General features: G+C 37.7%; 1 pseudogene; it reads left to right on the top strand.

Annotated features, from left to right (window-relative positions):
• LOC115283427 overlaps positions 1-15,962 on the top strand; it is an 18,623-nt pseudogene extending 2,661 nt beyond the window's left edge.
• Positions 15,963-17,292: the final 1,330 nt, after the last annotated feature.

Below are 17,292 nucleotides of genomic sequence, written 5' to 3'. Positions count from 1 at the left end.
TGGTTATGTTTAATTGAAGTTGCTTTTACAGCACCAAAGTCTTAATCATCCATTTTCTACATAAAAAGTAGCTACTTTCTTTGCATGGACCTCAAGTATACTGTAGTATAGAGGTGGAATTTAAGGAAAGGTATTAAGCAGGCTGTGTTTTAGCTTATGGGCAAGTAATAAATTATATCATGTATCTTGAAAGTATCATAGATAAGTTGCTATATTACAATTGCCACTTCAGATAGCTGTGAAATTAGGTGATTAACTAGTTGGTACCTAACGTTCTAATTTCTGTATAAGTCTAATTAAATGAAATACAAGTGGGGGTTTTGATTTTTTACTTTGCTTTTCTGGTTGGAGTATCATTGTAACTACTGTATTGTAAATGACGGAAAATAATTGCATATGTTAAAAAAATAAATTGTATAAAAGAAAGAATAAAATATGGCCACTTGTAGGAAAGTGGATGGACCTTGAGGGTGTCATGTTAAGCGAAATTAGTCAGGCAGAGAAGGACAGATACCATATGTTTGCACTCATAGGTCTAACAGGAAATTTTCAGAATGATCTAGCTTCAAGAAAAGCAAGCAGTTAGTAGTGCTTAAGAAAAATTGATTCGGTATCAAATGGATAATTGATACCTGTCACAACACAGCATTTTATATACTGTTAAGTGAAACTGAAATACAGTCTAAATTTATTTTGGGAGTGTTTGCTGTATAATTGGATTTAATGAAATGTTTAGAGGTGCAGTAGGAGTGACTTAGAGTAGATAATGAAAGAAAATGCAAAATGCTTATTGATTTATGATGTGGTTTCATCTTAGCTTGGGCAAAGCATGCAGTATTTAATACATAGTAGCAGAATATTTACTATTAAAAAAAATGAAATTCTACTGTAAAAAAAAAAAACACACAGGAGAGCTGTAGTGTCAGGTATGATGATGGCTCAAGCACAGACAGGGTGAGGGCAGGAATCTGATCAAAGCCTGGGACAGAAGGGGGAGATTATTCAATTTTTTCTGAGGGCTTCCTAAACAGCAGTGCCTGGGAGATCTACTCTCTGTGAATGAGAAAGTGGGATAATGCCAGTTTCCTCTTCTCACCCACCAGAACAGTTGGACTTCAGCAAGCAACACAGCACCATCGGTAGAGGTTGGAGCTGCTTACACCAAACCCCACTGCCTGCATCCTGCAGGTGCTTTGTTACTAAAGCAGGTCAGACTGTGAGCCAGCACAGTGGGCCTCTCCCCGAGAGGACCAGCACAGGCTTTCCACATGCACTAAGTCTACTGATCATAGAGTGCTCCAAAGCATCAGCTTCAGTTCTACTGGAAATAGGACCAAATTTTCTCTTTTTTATTTCTTTTTCTTTGGAATCTGGCTTATACTATTTTATTCGTCTGTTTGTTTCTTTTGTTCCTTTTCATTTTCTTTTTTCTTCTATTTTTTTGGATAAGGCTTTTTTAAAGGGGGTTATTTTAACAAACAAATCAAAACACAGCTATTAAAGGTCCAAACACTCCCCACTGCAAACAAGGAGGAACTCTGCAGAGGACTGACCTGTAGGAAACAGCAGCTAAAACACAACAGCAGAGTGCACACCACATACACCAGAAACACTTACTGAAGTGCCAGACCCTGGACAGTATATTACCCCTTCTTAATATAGCATTAATCTCAGGAACAGAAAATATTGAAAGTTTTCATAACACAGAAAAGATAGGAACCTAGATAAAATGACAAGATAAAAGAATACTCCCCAAAAGGAAGATAAAGAAGAAATCACAGCCAGAGATTTATTCAAACCAGATGGAATCATATCTGAACAAGGATTTAGAACAACAGTCATAAGAATACTAGCTAAGCGTGCAAGAAGCATAGAAGACGCCAGAGAAACCCTTGTACAGAGATAAAAGACCTAAAAACTAGTAAGGCCTAAATTTAAAAAAATGCTATAACTAAGATGCAAAACTGACTCTAGGTAATCACAATGAGTATAGAAGAAACAGAGGAATGAATAGGTGATATAAAAGATAAAATTATGGAAAATAATGAAATGGAAAAGAATAGGGAAGGAAAATTATTAGATCATGAAAACAAACTTAAATAACTCAGTGATTGCATAGAGCACAATGATATCTGAATCATAGGATTCCAAGAAGAAGATCAGGACAAGGGGTCAGGTTTATTTTGAACAAATTATAGCTGAGAACTTCCCTAATCTGGAAACGGACACAGACAATCAAGTCCAAGGGTCACAGAGAATTCTCCTCAAAATCAACAAAAACAGGTCAAGACCAAAATATATCATAGTGGAACTTTCAAAACACAGAATAAAGAGAGAATTCTGAAAGCATATATGGACAAAAGGTCCTTAACCAACAAGGGCAGACACATAAGGACAGTAGCATACCTGTTCACAGAAACATGGCAAGCCAGAAGGGAGTGGCATGATATATTCAATGTAATAAATGTGATAACTATGCAGTCAAAAATACTTTCTCCAGCAAGCCTATCATTCAGAATAGAAGGAGAAATAGTTTATAATACAAGTAAAAAGTAAAGGAATTTGTAAACACCAAATCAGTTCTGCAAGAAATATTAATGGGGATTCTATAAACAGGAAAGAGGAACCAAAAGCAACAAAAATTAGAAAGGAATAGAACCATTCTACAGGAATAGCGACTTTACAGGTAATACAACAGCACTAAACTTATATCTGCCAATAATTATTATGAATGTAAATGGACTGAATGCTCCAATCAAAGGAAATAAGGTAAAAATAAAGAAAAACATAAGAAAAAAAAAAAACAAGGCCCATCGAAATGCTGCCTGGAAGAGACTCATTTTAGGCCCAAAGTCACCACCAGATTGAGAGTGAAGGGATCACGAACCATTTATCATACTAATGGACATAAAAAGAAATTTGGAATAGCCATACTCATATCAGACAAATTATATTTTAAACTAAAGACTGTAATAGGAGATGGAGAAGGGTATTATATCATAATTACGGAATCTATCCATCAAGAAGAAGTAGTAATTATAAATGTTTATGCACTGAATACAGGAGCACCCAAATATATAAAAGAGTTAATCACAAACATAAGCATTCTTATTGGTAAGAATGTAGTAATTGTGGGGGACTTTAATACTCCCCTTACAGCAATGGACAGATCATCTAAGCAGAAGATCAACAGAGAAACAATGTCGTTAAATGATACACTGGACCAGATGGACTTTTAACAGATATATTAAAAGCATTTTATCCTAAATCAGCAGAATACACATTCTTTTTGAGTGCACATGGAGGATTCTCCAGAATAGATTATGTATGGGATCACAAATCAGGCCTCAACAAGTACAAAAAGATTGAGATCATACCATGCATTTTTAATAGTTTATTGTCAAATTGGTTTCCATATAACACCCAGTGCTTCACCCCACAAGTGCCCCCTACCATGACCATCACCCCCTCCCTCCCTCCCCCTCCCCTTTCAGTCCATGATTCGTTTTCAGTATTCAGTAGTCTCCCTTGATCTGTGTCCCTCATTCTCCCCCGCTCTCTTTCCCCCTTCTTCTCCCCGTGGTCCCCTGCCAGGTCTCTCCTGTTAGACCTATGAACATACCATGCATATTTTAAGACCACAATGCTATGAAACCTGAAATGAATCATAAGAAAAAATTTAGAAAGATCATAAATACACATAGGTTAACAAACATCCTAAAAATGAATGAATGGATCAATCAGGAAATTAAAGATGAAATAAAAAGTAAATGGAATGAAATGAACATAAAACACGACAGTACAAAATCATTGTGATGCAGGAAAGGTAACCATAAGAGGGAAGTATATGGGAATACAGACCTTCTCCAAGAAGCAAAATAGTCTCAAATACACAGCCTAAACTTACACCTAAAGGAGCCAGAAAAAGAATAGCAAATAAAGCCTAAAACCAGCAAACATAGGGAAATATAAAGATAAGAGCAGAAATAAATAATATATAAATGAAAAAAAAACACAGTAAAAGAGATCAATGAAATTAATGAAGAAATGGTTCTTTGAAATAATTATGAAATTTGATAACCCCCTAGCAAGACCTATCAAAAAGAAAATACAAAGGGCTCAAAAAAATAAAATCATGAATGAAAGAGGTGAGGTCACAATCAGTACTAGAGACATTTAAACAATTATACCTGAATATTATGAGGAAGTGTATCCCAAGAATTTGGGAAATATGGAAGAAATAGATAAATTCTGAGAAACATATAAACTACCAAAACTTAAACAAGAAGAAATAGAAATTATGAACAGCCCCAGAACCAGCAAAGAAATGGAATCTCCCAACAAATAGGACTCCATGTCTTTGTAGGCGAATACTACCAAACATTAAAGAAAAGTTAGTACCTATTCTTCTGACACTATTCCAAAAAATAGAAATGGAAGGAAAACTTCCAAACTCATTGTATGAGGACAACATTACCTTGATTCTGAAACCAAAGACCACACTATAAAGGAGAAGTAGAAGCACAGGCCAATATCCCTGATGACAATGGATGCAAAAATTTTCAACAAGATACTAGCAAATTGAATCCAATAGTACATTAAAAGAATCACTGGGGCACCTGGGTGGCTCAGTTGATTAAGCATCTGACATTTGGTTTTGGCTCAGGTCTCAGGTCATGATCTCATGGTTTGTGAGTTCAAGTCCCACGTGAAGCTCCATACTGACACTGCAGAGCTTACTTGGGAATCTCTCTCCTTCTCTCTCTCTCCCTCTCTCTGCCCCTCCCCTGTGCTCTCTGTCTCATAACAAATAAAAATTTAGAAAAAAGAATCATTCACCACAATCAAGTAGAATTTATTCCTAGACTGTAGGAAAAGTTCAATATCCACATCCAATAAAAATGATACACCACATTAATAAAAGAAAAGAATAAGCATGTGATCCTCTCAATAAATGCAGAAAATACAGCATTCTTTCTTGATTAAAAAAAAAACTCTCAAGAAAGTAGGTACAAAAGGAACATACCTCAACATCATAAAGGACATATACAAAGGACCCACAGTAATATGATTCTCAATGGGAAAAACCAAGAGCTTTTCTACTAAGGTGAGGAACAAGACAGGTATGTCCACTCTCACCACTGTTGTTCAACATAGTACTGAAAGTCTTAATATCAACAACTAAAGAACATAAAGGAAAAAAAGGCATCCAAAGGCAAGGAAGAAGTCAAACTTAACACTCTTCACAGACAACATGATACTCTATGCAGAAAACCAAAAAGACTCTACCAAAAAAATTGCTAGAATTGACACGTAAATTCAGCAAAATCGCAGGATGCAAAATCAATGTACAGAAATCAGTTACATTTCTATAAACCAATAATGAAGTAGCAGAAAGAGAAACTAAAGAATTGATGGCATTAACAATTGCACTAAAAACAATAAGATACCTAGGAATAAACCTACTCCAAGTAATAACAGACCTGAACTCTGAACACTATAGAATATTTATGGAAGATATTAAGATGACACCAAAAAATGGGAAAACACTCTGTGCTTATGGATTGGAAGAATAAGTATTGTAAAAATCTACACATTCAATGAAATCCCTATCAAAGTACCACCAAGCATTTTTCAGAGAGCTAAACCAATTATAAAGTTTTTATGAAACCAGAAAGACCTTGAATAGCCAAAGTATTTTGAAAGAAAAAACAAAGTGGGTGGCACCACAATTCCTGGCTTCAAGCTGTGTTACAAAGTATGAAATCATCAAGACAGTATGGTATTGGCAGAAAAACAGACATATAGGTCAATGGAACAGAATAGCCATCCATAATATGGACCCAAAACTATATGCTCAATATATCATAGAAAAAGAAGGAAAGAATATGTGGTGGAAAAATAAAGTCTCTTCAATAAATCATTCTGGGAAAACTGGACAGAAGCATGCAGAAGAATGAAACCAGACCACGTTCTTGCACAGTACACAAGACAAATTTAAAATGAATGAAAGATCTACACTTGAGACAGGTAACCATCAAAATTCTAGAGGAGAACACAGGCAGCATCCTCTTCAACCTCGGTCATAGCAACTTTTTACTAGACATGTCGATGGAGGCATGGGAAACAAAAGCAAACATGAATTATTGGGACTTCATCAAGGTAAAAAAAAAAACTTCTGCACAGCGAAAGAAATAATAAATAAAACAAAAAGGAAGCTTATATATTTGCAAATAATGTGTGGGATAAAGGGTTAGTATCCAAAATCTATAAAGAACTTAGCAAACTCAACACCCAAAAATTAAATACTCCAGTTGGGAAATGGGCAGAAGATTTGAACAGACATTTTTCGAAAGAAAACAGACAGATGGATAACAGACACAGAAAAAAATGCTCAACATCACTTATTATTAGGAAAATACAAATCAAAACCAGAATGAGATACCACTTCACCCCTGTCTTAATGGCTAAAATTAACAACTCAGGAAACAACAGATGTTGACAAACAAACAGATGTGGAGAAAGGGGAACCCTCTTATGCTATTGGCGCAGGAACACTGGCAAGCAGTTGCTTCCTCAAACAGTTAAACATAGAACTACTCTACAACCCAGACATGGCACTACTATTTATTAATCCAAAGGATACAAAAATACTTGACTTGAAGCGGCACATGCACCCTAAGGTTTATAGCAGTAGTATCAACAATGGCTAAATTAGTACCCTCTACACAGAGAGGTCCTGGGGAAGAGCAGAAACTTCTCTCATAACTGATGTCAACCACCGAGCCTGCTTCAGAGTGGGAGGCAGGCCTGAAGGAATCCACTGGATTTGCCATCGGCCCATCAAGGGCTCCCTCAAGAAACAGGCCAAAGTACACATGGTGGAGAGTCTCAAATACCACTACGAGCAGCAAAAAAAAAAAATAATAAAATAAGATAACCAAAGCCACAAAAAGAGAGAACAAGGGACACCAGTAAAAGAACACTTCCTGAATGGACTGATCGAGGACATTCATTGAGTCTCCTTTATTATAGCAGAACTCGCAGGTGCAGAGTGCATAACAAGTTTTAAAATTTACAAGAGACAGAAAGTTAGCCAAAATGATGAAATGTAAGAACTCTCCTCTAAAGAAATTCCAGGAAGAAGTAACAGCTACAAAATTGTTCAAAACAGATATTAGCAACATAACTGACTGAGAAGTCATAAAATTGATCGCTGGGAATGAAAAAGGCATGGAAGACAGCAGAGATGCTATTGCTACAAAGATTATGACATTAAAAATGTGGTGAATTAAAAAGTGCTATAAATGAGGTGATTAATAAAATGTAGGTGGCCACTGCACGGATTCAAGAGGCGAAAAGAAAAATAGGTGAATTACAAGACACTATCATAGGAAAAAAGGAGGCTGAAAAAAGAGAGATAAATTGATCCAGGAGCACAAAAGGAGAATTCAAGAACTGAGTGATGTTATCGAATGGAACAATATCTGTATCATAGGAATTGCATAAGAGGAAGAGAGAAAGAAAGGAGCTAAAGCGGAACTTGAAAAAATTATAGCTAAGAACTTCCCCAGTATGGGGAAGGAAACAGACATGGAAATCCTACAGGCACAGAGAATTCCCCTCCGATGTAATATGAATCAATTTCTGCACAATATATCAGAGAGAAACTGACAAAATATAAGGATAAAGGGAGAATTTTGAAAGCAGCTAGGGATAAAAGGGCACTAACATACAAAGAGAGACCTATTAGGGTGGTTGCAGACCTATCTACTGAAACATGGAAGGCCAGAAAGGAATGGTAGGAAATCTTCAATGTGATGGAAAGAAAAAATATGCACCCTAAAATCCTTTATCCAGCAAGCCTGTCATTCAAAATAGATGGGGATATAAAGGCTTTCCCAAACAAATAAAAATTGAAGGAAATCGTCATCACTAAACGATCCCTACAAGAAATCCTAAAAAAGACTATGAGTGAAATGTTGCAAGGTACACAACGTACCAGAGACACCACTACAAGCACAAGTCCTACAGAGAACACAATGAATCTAAACCATTATTTTTCAATAATAACACTGAATGTAAATGGATGAAATGTTCCAATCAAAAGACATAGGATGGCAGAATGAAAAAAAAAAAACAAATTCCATTATTTACGGTCTACAACAGATTCATTTTAGACCTGAAGACACATTCAGATTGAAAGTAAGGGGATGGAGAAATATCTATCATGCTACTGGAAATCAAAAGAAAGCTGGAAGCCATAATTATGACAGAAAAACTGAACTTTTTGTTTTTATAATAGTTTATTGTCAAATTGGTTTCCATATAACACAATGTGCTCCTTCCCACAAGCCCCCCCTCCCCCTCCATGACCATTACCACCTTCCCTCCTCTGCTTCCCCCTTCAGCCTTTGGATCATTTTCAGCATTCAATAGTCTCTCATGATTTGTGTCCCTCTCTCTCCCCAACTCTCTTTGCCCTTCACCTCCCTATGGACCTCTGTTAGGTTTCTCCTGTTACACCTATGGGTGCAGACGTACAGTATCTGTCCTTCTCTGCCTGACTTATTTCGCTTAGCATGACACCCTCAAGGTCCATCAACTTTGCTACAAAAGACCAGATTTCATTCTTTCTCATTGCCATATAGTACTCCATTGTGTATATATACCACAGTTCTTTATCCATTCATCAGGTGATGGACATTTATGCTCTTGCCATGATTTGGCTATCGTAGAAAGTGCCGCTATGAACATTGGGGTGCATGTGATCCTATGCATCAGCATTTCTGTATCCTTTGGGTAAATCCCCAGCAGTGCTATTGCTGGGTCATAGGGGAGTTCTATGGATAGTTTTTTGAGGAACCTCCACACTGTTTTCCAGAGCGGCTGCACCAGTTTACATTCCCACCAACAGTATAGGAGGGTGCCCGTTTCTCCACATCCTTGCCAGCATCTATAGTTTCTTGATTTGTTCATTTTAGCCACTCTGACTGGTGTGAGGTGGTATCTCAGTGTAATTTTGATTTTTATTTCCCTGATGATGAGTGACATTGAGCATCATTTCATGTATCTGTTGGCCATTGGGCGTCCTCTTTGTAGAAGTGTATATTCAGATCTTCTGTCCATTTCTTCACTGGATTATTCGTTTTTTGGGTATGGAATTGAGTGAGTTCCTTGTAGATTTTGGATACTAGCCCTTTATCTGATATGCCATTTGCCAGTATCTTTTCCCATTCTGTCAGTTGCCTATTAGATTTTTTTTATTATTTCCTTTGCAGTGCAGAAGCTTTTTATCTTGATGAGGTCCCAATAGTTCATTTTTGTTCTTGATTCTCTTGCCTTTGTGGATGTGTGGAGGAGGAAATTGCTGCGATTGAGGTCAAGGAGGCTGCTTCCTGCTTTCTCCTCTAGGGTTTTGATGGTTTCCTGTCTCATATTCAGGTCCTTTATCCATTTTGAGTTTATTTTTGTGAATGGTAAGAAAGTGGTCTAATTTCATTCTTGTAAATGTTGCTGTCCAGCTCTACCAACACTACCTGTTGAAGAGGCTGTCTTTTTTCCAATGGATACTCTTTCCTGCTTTGTCAAAGATTAATTGGCCATACACTTGTGAGTCAAGTTCTGGGCTCTCTATTCTATTCCATTGGTCCATGTGTCTGTTTTTGTACCAATACTATACTGTCTTGATGATGACAGCTTTGTAGTAGACGCTAAAGTCTGGCATTGTGATTTCTCCCATTTTGGTTTTCTTCTTCAATATTACTTTGGCTATTCAGCATCTTTTGTGGTTCCATATGAATTTTAAGATAGTTTCTTCTAGCTTTGAGAAGAAAGCTGGTGCAACATTGATGGGGATTGCATTGAATGTGTAAATTGCTTTGGGTAATAATGACATTTTAACAATGTTTGTTTTCCTGATCAAAGAGCACGGAATGTTTTTCCATTCCTTTGTGTCTTCTTCAATTTCCTTCATAAGTCTTCTATAGTTTTCAGCATACAGGTTTTTTACATCTTTGGTTAGATTTATTCCTAGGTATTTTATGGTTTTTCGTGCAATTGCTAATGGGATCAGTTTTTTTATTTCTCTTTCTGTTGCCTCATTTTTGGTGTATAAGAATGCAACCGATTTCTGCATGTTGATTTTTACCCTGCAACACTACTGAATTCATGGATCAGTTCTGGAAGGCTTCTGGTGTAGTCGATTGGGTTTTCAATGTAGAGTATCATGCCATGAGTGAAAAGTGAAAGTTTGACTTCTTCTTTGCCCATTCTGATGCCTTTTATTTCCTTTGTGGTCTGATTGCTGATGCTAGGACTTCCACCACTATGTTAAACAATAGTGGTAACAGTGGACATCCCTGTTCTGTCCCTGATTTCAGGGGAAAAGCTCTCAGTTTTTCCGCATTGAGGATAACATTAGCTGTGGGGGTTTCATAAATGGCTTTTTTGATGTTTAAGTAAGTTCCTTCTATCCTGACATTCTCCAGGGTTTTTATTAAGAAGCGATGTTGTATTTTGTCAAATGCTTTTTCTGCATCTATCAACAGAATCATATGTTTTTTTTCCTTTTCCTTTGTTAATGTGATGTATCACATTGGTGGATTTGCGAATATTGAACCAGCCTTGTAACCCAGGAATAAATCCCACTTGATCACAATGTATAATTCTTTTTATATGCTGTTGAATTCGATTTGCTAGCATGTTTGCATCCATATTCATTAAGGATATTGGCCTGTAGTTCTCTTTTTCTGATGGGTGTCTGTTTGGCTTAGGAATCAAAGTGATATGTGCTTCGTAAAATCATTCCAGAAGTCCTCTGTCCATTTCAATATTTTAGAATAACTTGAGAAGAATAGGTATTAACTCTGCTTTAAATATCTGGTAGAAATCCCCTGGGAATCCATCCAGCCCTGGGCTTTTGTTCATTGGGAGATTTTTGATAACTGATTCGATTTCTTCACTGGTTATAGGTCTCTTCATATTTTCTATCTCTTCCCATTTGAATTTTGGTAGTGCACGTGCATTTAGGAATTTGTCCATTTCTTCTAGATTGTCCAGTGTGTTGGCATATAATATTTCATAGTAATCTCTGATGATTGCTTGTACTCCTGAGGGATCTGTTGTAATAGATGCATTTTCCTTCATGATTTTGTCTATTTCAGTGTTCTCTCTTTTCTTTCTGAGGAGCCTAGCTAGAGGTTTATCAATTTTGTTTATTTTTTTAAAAAAACCAACTCTTGGATTCTTTGATCTGTTCAATTGTTTTTGTGGATACAATCTTGATTAATTCTGCCCTGATATTTATTATTTCTCTTCTTTTACTGGGTTTGGGGTACTCTTGCAGCTCCCTTTCTAATTTCCTTAGGTGCTCTGTTAAGTTTTGAGTTTTCGCTTTTTCTAGTTTTTTGAAATAGGCCTGGATTGCAATATACTTTCCTCTTAGGATTGCCTTTGCTGCGTTCCAAAAAGTTTGGATTGTTGTAGTTTCATTTTCATTTGTTTCCATATATTTTTTAATTTCCTCTCTAATTGCCTGGTTCGCCCAGTCGTTCTTCATTAGGGTAATTTTTAGCCTACACATTTTTGGAGGTTTTCCAGACTTCTTCCTGTGGTTTATTTCAAGTTTCATAGCATTGTGTTCTGAAAGTGTGCATGGTATGATCTCAATCCTTTTGTATTTATGGAGGGCTGTTTTATGACCCAGTATGTGATCAATCTTGGAGAATATGCCATTTGCACTCTGGAAGAAAGTGAATTCCCTAGCTTCAGGATGCAGAGTTCTAAGTTTATCTATTGATTCCATGTGCTACAGTGTGCCATTCCGGTCCATTGTTTCTTTAGTGATTTTTTTGTCTGGCTGACCTATCAATTGGTAAATGGGGTATTTAAGTCCCCTGCAGTTATCACATTCTTATCAATAAGATTGCTTCAGTTTGTGTTTTGTCATTTTATGTATTTGGGAGCTCCGGAATTCGGCGCATAGATGTTTGTAATTGTTAGCTCTTCCTGATGTAGAGACCCTGTAATTATTAAATAATGTCCTCCTTCATCTTTTGTTACTGCCTTTACTTTAAAGTACAGTTTGTCTGATATAAGTATGGCTTCTCTGGCTTTCTTTTGTCGTCCAGTTGCATGATTATTTCTCCATCCCCTTACTTTCAATCTGAAGGTGTCTTCAGGTCTACAGTGAGGCTCCTGTAGACAAGAAATAGATGGATTTTGGTTTTTTTATCCATTCGCTACCCTGTGTCGTTTACCTGGAGCATTCAGTCCTTTTACAGTCAGTGTTATTATTGAAAAATGTGGGTTTAGATTCATTGTGTTCCCTGTAGAGTGCATGTTTGTAGTGATGTCTCTGGTACCTTATATTCCTTGCTACATTTCCCTCAAAGAGTCCCTCTTAGAATTTCTTATAGGGCTGGTTTGGTGGTGATGGATTCTCTCAACTGTTGTTTATATGGGAAACCTTTATCTCTCCTTATATTTTGAATGACAGGCTCACTGAATAAAGAATTGGCTGCATGTTTTTCCTGTTCATCACACTGAAGATTTCCTGCCATTCTTTTCTGGCCTGCTGTGTTTCAGTAGATAGGTCTGTGACCACTCTGATAGGATTCCCTTTGTATGTTAAGGCCCTTTTATCCCTAGCTGATTTCAGAATTCTCTCTGTCTTTATATTTTGCCAGTTTCACTATGATATGTCCTGCTGAAGGTCGGTTTATGTAACGTCTTAAGGGAGTTCGGTATGCCTCTTGAATTTCAATGTCTTTTTTCTTTCCCTAGATTGGGGAAATTTTTGTGTATAATTTGGTCCAACACCCCTTTGGGACCTTTTTCTTTTTCTTCCTCTTCAGGAACTCCTATGATAATGATATTGTCTCGTTTGATTGTATCACTCAGGTCTCTGATTCTCCTTCCATGCTCCCGTATCACTTTTTCTCTCTTTTTCTTGGCTTCTTCTTTTGCTATAACTGTGTCTTCTAATTCACCTATTGTCCTCTCTACTTCTTCAATCCGTGCATTGGCAGCCTCCATCTTATTATTCACCACATTGATAGCCCTTTTTCTCTCGTCACAGCTATTTTGAAGGTTCCTAGTCTTTGTATCCATATCTTCTCTGATAGCTGCTATGCTCTTTTCAAGCTCAGTGATTAATTTTATGACAATCGTTCTAAATTCTTGTTCAGTTATGTTTCTTGTGTGTGTTTTGAGCAGTTCTATTGCTGTGATTTCTTTCTGGAATTTCATTAGAGAAGAGTTCTTTCCTTTCGTCATTTTGGCTAACTTTCTGTCGCTTATCAGTTTTAAAAGCTATTTCTGCACTGTGCGCCTGTGAGTATGGCTCTTTTAAAGGAGGCTCTTTGACTGTCATGGCCTGTCGTTTTAGGAGATGTCCTTTTAATGGTGTCTCTCCGTTTCTCTTGTTGTGCTTATAATTAATATATTTCCTTAGTGATAATTGAGACTTTCCACTATGTGTGCTTTTATTTGTTTTTTGAGGTAGCCCTGGGTTACAGGGCTGGTTCAGTATTCAAAAATCAAACAATGGGATACATCACATTAACAAAAGAAAAGATAAAAACCATATAATCTTGTTGATAGATAAGAAAAAGCATTTGACAAAATACAGTATCTTTTCTTAATAAAAACCCTTGAAAGCCGGGATAGAAGGAACTTACTTAAACATCATAAAAGCCATTTATGAAAAGCCCACAGCTAGTATCATCCTCAATGGGAAAAAAACTGAGAGCTATCCCCCCGAGATCAGGAACATGACAGGGATGCCCACTCTCACCACTATTGTTTAACATAGTGGTCTAAGTCCTAGCATCAGCAGTTAGACAAAAAAGGAAACAAAAGGCATCAGAATTGGTAACAATGAAGTCAAACTTTCACTTTTGGCAGATGACATGATACTCTACATGGACAACCTGACAGAGTTCACCAGAACCCTACTAGAATGGATCGATAAATTAAGCAAAGTCGCAGGGTATAAAATCAATGTGCAGAAATCGGTTGCATTTTTATACACCAATAATGAAGCAACAGAAAGGGAAATCAAGAAACTGATCCCATTCACAATTGCACAAGAACAACATAAATACCTAGGAATAAACTTAACCAAATGTGTAAAAAAAATCTGTATGATGATAACTATAGAAAGCTTAGGAAGGAAATTGAAGAAGACACAAAGAAATGGAAAAATATTCCATGTCCATGGATCAGAAAACTGAATAATGTTAAAATGTCATTTTTACCCAAAGCAATCTACACATTCAATGCAAACCCAATCAAAATTGCACCAGCATTCTTCTCAATGCTAGAACAAACAATCCTAAAATTTGTATGGAACCACAAAAGACCCTAATTAGCCAAAGTAATATTCAAGAAGAAAACCAAAAACAGAAGGTGTCATAATCCCAGACGTTAGCCTCTACTACAAAGCTGTAATCATCAAGACAGTATGGTATTCGTACAAAAACAGACACATGGACCAATGTAATATAATAGAGAAACCGGAATTGGACCCACAAATGTGTGGCCAAGTAATCTGTGACAAATCAGGAAAGAGTATCCAATGAAAAGATAGCCTCTTTAACAGATGGTGCTGGGAAAACTGGACAGCAACATGCAAAAGAATGAAACTAGCTTTCTGCCTGTGGACGCCGCCAAGTAAGCATCGTTGAAGTCTCCCCTCCCACCGCCGTCACGTCTAAGTCAGAGTCTCCCAAAGAGCCTGAACAGCTGTGGAAGCTTTTCATTGGAGGTTTGAGCTTTGAAACAACCGATGAGAGTCTGAGGAGCCATTTTGAGCAATGGGGAACACTTACGGACTGTGTGGGAATAAGAGATCTGAACACCAAGTGCTCCAGAGGCTTTGGGTTTGTCACCTATGCCACTGTGAAGGAGGTGGATGCAGCCATGAATGCAAGGTCACAGAAGGTGGATGGAAGAGTTGTAGAACCAAAGAGGGCTGTCTCTAGAAAAGATTCTCAAAGACCTGGTGCCCACTTAACTGTGAAAAAGATTTTTGTCAGTGGCATTAAAGAACACACTGAAGAACATCATCTAAGAGATTATTTTGAACAGTATGGGAAAATTGAAGTGATTGAAATCATGACTGACCGGGGCAGTGGCAAAAAGAGAGGCTTTGCTTTTGTAACATTTGACGACCATGACTCTGTAGACAAGATTGTCATTCAAAAATACCATATTGTGAATGGCCACAACTGTGAAGTAAAGAAGGCCCTATCTAAACAAGAGATGGCCAGTGCTTCTTCCAGCCAAAGAGGTCGAAGTGGTTCTGGAAACTTCGGTGGTGGTCGTGGAGGTGGTTTTGGTGGGAATGACAACTTTGGTCGGGGAGGAAACTTCAGTGGGCGTGGTGGCTTTGGTGGCAGTTGAGGTGGTGGTGGATATGGTGGCAGTGTGGATGGCTGTAACGGATTTGGTAATGATGGAAGCAACTTTGTAGGTGGTGGAAGCTATAATGATTTTGGCAACTAAAACAATCAATCTTCAAATTTTGGACCCATGAAAGGAGGAAATTTTGGAGGCAGAAGCTCTGGCCCCTATGGTGGTGGAGGCCAATACTTTGCCAAACCACGAAACCAAGGTGGCTATGGTGGTTCCAGCAGCAGCAGTAGCTATGGCAGTGACAGAAGGTTTTAATTACTGTCAGGAAACAAAGCTTAGCAGGAGAGGGGAGCCAGAGAAATGACAGGGAAGCTACAGGTTACAACAGATTTGTGAACTCCGCCAAGCACAGTGGTGGCAGGGCCTAGCTGCTACAAAGAAGACATGTTTTAGACAATACTCATGTGTATGGGCAAAAAACTCGAGGACTGTATTTGTGACTAATTGTATAACAGGTTGTTTTAGTTTCTGTTCTGTGGAAAGTGTAAAGCATTCCAACAAAGGGTTTTAATGTAGATTTGTTTTTGCACCCATGCTGTTGATTGCTAAATGTAGTAGTCTGATCATGACGCTGAATAAATGTGTCTTTCTAAAAAAAAAAAAAAGAATGAAACTAGATCTGGTTCTTACACCATACACAAAAATAAACCCAAAATGGATGAAGGACCTGAATGTGAGACAGGAAACTATCAAAACCCTAGAGGAGAAAGCAGGCAACAACCTCTTTGACATCAGCCGCAGCAATTTCTTACTTGACACATCCCTAAAGGCAAGGGAATCAAGAGCAAAAGTGAACTACTGGGACCTCATAACGATAAAAAGCTTCTGCACTGCAAAGTAAACAATCAGGAAACTAATAGGCACCCGACGGAATGGGAAAAGATAGTTGCAAATGACATATTAGATAAAGTGGTAGTATCAAAAATCTATAAGGACACTCACCAAACTCCACACCTGGAAAACAAGCAATACAGTGAAGAGATGGGCAGAAGGCATGAACAGATACTTCTCCAAAGAGGACATCCAGATGGCCAACAGACCCATGAAGCGATACTAGCATCTCTCATAATCAGGGAAATACAAATCAAAACCATACTGAGATACTACCTCACGCCAGTCAGAATGGCTAAAATGAACAAATAAGGAGACTATAGATATTGGTGAGGGTCTGGCAAGGAGGGTGGAGAAACGGGCACCCTCCTACACTGTTGGTGGGAATGTAAATGGTGCGACCCTTCTGGAAAACATTGTGGAGGTTCACAAAAAAATTAACAATAGAACAAGAGCACCGCTAGGAATTTACCCAAGGGATAGAGAAGTGATGATGCATAGGGGCACATGTCCCCCAATGTTCATAGCATCACTTTCAACAATAGCCAAATCATCGAAAAAACCTAAATGTCCATCAACTGATGAATGGATCAAGAAGATGTGGTTTATTTATACAATGGAATGCTACATGGCAATGGGAAAGAATGAAATCTGGCCATTTGTAACAACGTAGATGCAACTTGAGGGTTTTATGCTATTGAAATAAGTCAGGCAGAGAAGGACACTATATGTTTTCACTTATAAGTGGAAGAGGAGAAACTGAACAGAGGATCACGGGAGAGAGGAAGGGGAAAAATAGGGAAAGAGAGAGAGGCAAACCATGAGAGACTCTTGAACATTGAGATCAAACTGTGGGCTGACGGGGGTGGGGGGAGGGGGGTGATGGGCATGGAGAAGGACACTTATTGGGATGAGCACTGGGTGTTATATGGAAACCTGCTTGACAATAAACTACAATAAATAAATTTAAAAGAAAATAACAGCTTAGTTGTGGAAAGAGCCCAAATGTCCTTAGACTGATGAATGGATAAAGAAAATTTG

Source organism: Suricata suricatta, chromosome X (genome assembly GCF_006229205.1).
Source record: "Suricata suricatta isolate VVHF042 chromosome X, meerkat_22Aug2017_6uvM2_HiC, whole genome shotgun sequence".
Classification (NCBI taxonomy): domain Eukaryota; kingdom Metazoa; phylum Chordata; class Mammalia; order Carnivora; family Herpestidae; genus Suricata; species Suricata suricatta.
The sequence above is the reverse complement of the archived record's forward strand: the minus strand, read 5'-3'. Positions and strand labels throughout refer to the sequence as shown.